Raw genomic sequence first — 3,819 nt, forward strand, 5'->3', positions numbered from 1 at the left:
ATGAATAGTATTAAATTTGTGTTGTATCGAACAAGATCATATAAATTTGAGTTTTAAAATTATCAGATTTACGGATGAGGATAATCAACTTTTAAATATTTTAAATGATTATATATTTTAGATATATTTTATAAATTTGAATTCCAACATAAATTGTACCGTCTATTTCTGTCCATCGATCTAATTTAGAATAGTTTCGGGTTTCAATCATTTCTATTAGTTTCGTTTTTTGAATTGTTTTAGATTTCAGATCATTTGAAACGTTTACAATCGAGTCACTCGTAGTGTTAGGAATGAATCATGGACAAGCTCTACGTGGATGATAGTGACAGTGACGGCGACTTGGCCATCTTCTCCAAGGTTTTTCACGTGGAACTTTACATGACTTTTCCCGGAAAGTTGAATCCATTACCCTATAAAATCTCCTCTTTTCCCCAGATTCCATCAAATCCATCACATACCTTTCCACCCAAACCAATACAATTACAATCACTAGGCAATGGCTTCTTCCATTCTCAGAACAAGTTTTCATCCTTTGCAGCAGTCTCAATATGGGTATAATTCATCTTCAAACTTCCATCGCAGGGCAAGAGCCCAGATGGAAACAAGTAAAAAAAGGAACATGATGGTCAAAGGAGGTCAACAGACGAGACAAATCAAAAGATTCCTCAATTTCTCAGGTGAAAAACCATCCACTCCGCTTCTTGATACCATAAACCATCCCATCCATATGAAGAATCTTTCCATCCAGGTATGTTTATTAACACTATTCACAATGATTTTTAATTGTTTGTAGAAATATACAAAGGAAATGAATATGTATATGTATAACATTGTATATTTGTCCATTTGAAACTATAGGAGCTTGGGAAGTTAGCTGATGAGCTACGGGAAGAGCTGGTTTACACAGTGTCAAAGACTGGTGGTCATCTGAGTTCAAACCTGGGAGTGGCCGAGTTAACAGTGGCACTGCACCATGTTTTCGACACTCCTGAGGATAAGATTATTTGGGATGTTGGCCATCAGGTAATTACATTTTTCTTCTCTGTTGCTTGCTGCATACGGTTAGGCCTGAGCTTAATCCGAATGTGATCGATTTAGTTATTGAATTTTGGTGTTTGCAGGCCTATCCGCATAAGATTTTAACTGGTAGAAGATCGAGAATGGATTCGATTCGACAAACATCCGGATTATCGGGGTTTCCGAAAAGGGAAGAGAGCATTCATGATGCCTTTGGAGCTGGCCATAGTTCTACTAGCATTTCAGCTGGATTAGGTACTTGTTCGAAGCTTTTCGTCATCGGTATAGATCACAATAGTTATCATCTGCTAATGTTGGGGGTGTTATATTGCTTTTTTTTTCCTCCCAGGGATGGCAGTTGGAAGAGATTTGTTAGGGAAGAACAATAATGTAGTTGCAGTAATAGGCGATGGAGCAATGACTGCTGGAATGGCATATGAAGCAATGAACAACGCTGGTTATCTTGACTCAAATCTCATCATCATCCTGAATGATAACAAACAAGTCTCATTGCCGACTGCCACGGTCGATGGTCCATCTCCTCCTGTCGGAGCTCTTAGCAAAGCTCTAACAAAGCTGCACTCGAGCAGGGAATTCGTCAACTACGCGAGGCTGCAAAGGTATCAAAATTCGACTCTCGGAACCTAACACTTCCCATGAAAACTCTGCAAAACCAAGCATATTTAGATTGTTTTGACATAATTTGCAGGGTATTACAAAGAAAATTGGAGGGCAAACACATGAAATCGCCGCCAAATTCGAATCCTATGTGCGAGAAGTTGCTGGTGGCTCCGGAGCTAGCCTATTTGAAGAACTCGGATTGTACTACATTGGTCCGGTGGATGGTCATAACATAGAAGACCTTGTTTATGTGTTGAATGAAATTAGGTCAATGCCAGCCACGGGGCCTGTTCTCATTCATGTCATTACGGAGAAGGGAAAAGGTTATGCCCCTGCTGAGACTGCACCTGATAAAATGCATGGTAAGTATAATTTAACACTGTGTTATGCAGACTCGGAATGACCGATATTGCATCGAACACAAGTTTTTTAAGCAAAATGAACAATTGGGTCATCATAGATTCCTCTTCTTCTTATAGGGGTTGTGAAATTCGATCCAAATTCGGGGAAGCAAATGAAGAGCAAGTCGGGAACACGTTCGTATACTCAGTACTTTGCAGAGTCATTAATAGCTGAAGCAGAAGAAGATGATAAAATAGTTGGGATCCATGCAGCCATGGGAGGAGGAACAGGGCTTAACTTATTCCAAAAACGATTCCCGGATCGTTGTTTCGATGTCGGCATAGCTGAACAACATGCTGTTACGTTTGCTGCTGGTTTAGCTTGTGAAGGGCTCAAACCATTTTGTGCCATCTACTCTTCGTTTCTACAAAGAGGATTCGATCAGGTCGCTCATGATGTTGATCTTCAAAAGCTACCAGTGAGATTTGCCATAGACAGGGCTGGCCTGGTTGGTGCAGATGGGCCGACCCATTGTGGTGCGTTCGACACTACATTTATGGCGTGTTTGCCGAATATGGTGGTGATGGCACCTTCGGACGAGACTGAGCTGATGAACATGGTGGCAACGGCAGCTGCCATCGATGATCGTCCTAGCTGCTTTAGGTACCCCAGAGGCAATGGCATTGGCTCTATTCTCCCACCAAACAACAAAGGAACACCTTTGGAGGTACATCAATTTTATTCTACATCTTTTTAGTTGCAACTGATCTCTTAATGCGTCTTATTGGACAATACCTGTTCCCGATTTTCTTAATCTGAATTTCGAATATGTATTCAGATTGGAAAGGGAAGAGTACTAAGAGAAGGAAGTGGCAAGGTGGCTATCTTGGGGTATGGAACAATAGTCCAAAGTTGCATGAAGGCAGCAGAGCAGCTACAAATGCTCGGCGTCTCTGCAACGGTGGCGGATGCTCGATTTTGCAAACCGATTGACGGAGATTTACTGAGAAAGTTAGCTCGAGAACACGAGATATTGATCACTGCCGAAGAAGGATCGATTGGAGGGTTCAGCAACCACGTTTCTCATTTCTTGTGCTTGAATGGACTACTCGATGGCAAGCTTAAGGTAACACTAGCATCCATTAAATTTACTACTTAGTTGAAGAATCAGTGTGATTATAAAGGCTAAAATTAATGTGACATGGTGCAGTGGAGGCCAATGATACTACCGGATAGATACATAGAGCATGGATCTCAAAATGATCAGATCGAAGAGGCGGGGCTGAGCTCGAAGCACATCGCCGCCACAGTTGTGTCACTGCTGGGGCAAACTCGGGGTGGAGTCCGCCGATTAGATTTCATAGATTGAACTCGAATCACCAGTCTCTTTAGTCATTGGCGAGGAAGTACTCGGCAAATGAATGTGAATTGTGTCGCTGTTTTTGAACATACAGCAACAAAATGTAGAATAGTAAGGAGATTATACAATAAGGGGGTGTTTGGTTCAAGGATTGTGGGATTCTCATGGGATGTGAATTCCACATTCCCATGTTTGGTTGGCCGGAAATCTCATTCTCAGTAATATTTTATTACCAATAGTAGATTTTTTTGGGTATATTACAGGGAATGTCATTATCTCTCTTCCCTTATGTATTGTAACATTACCGGCATTTTGGACTAAAATACCCTTAAATTTTTATTTTTTTTCAAAAATATCCTTCTTCTTTCATTAAATAATAAAAATTCTACGAATGTTAAATTACAAATTTATCCTTAAATTATTTTAGATTTACAAAAAAAATATATAATTAAAATTTTATATGAAGTTCAGGGGTT

General features: G+C 40.2%; 1 pseudogene; it reads left to right on the top strand.

Moving 5' to 3' along the window:
- The first annotated feature begins 462 nt into the window (after positions 1 to 462).
- Positions 463 to 3,491, top strand: LOC120189385 (annotated as a pseudogene).
- The last annotated feature ends 328 nt before the right edge of the window (positions 3,492 to 3,819 follow it).

The sequence above is a fragment of the Hibiscus syriacus genome, unplaced genomic scaffold, assembly GCF_006381635.1.
Source record: "Hibiscus syriacus cultivar Baekdansim isolate YM2019G1 unplaced genomic scaffold, ASM638163v2 tig00116954_pilon, whole genome shotgun sequence".
NCBI lineage: Eukaryota > Viridiplantae > Streptophyta > Magnoliopsida > Malvales > Malvaceae > Hibiscus > Hibiscus syriacus.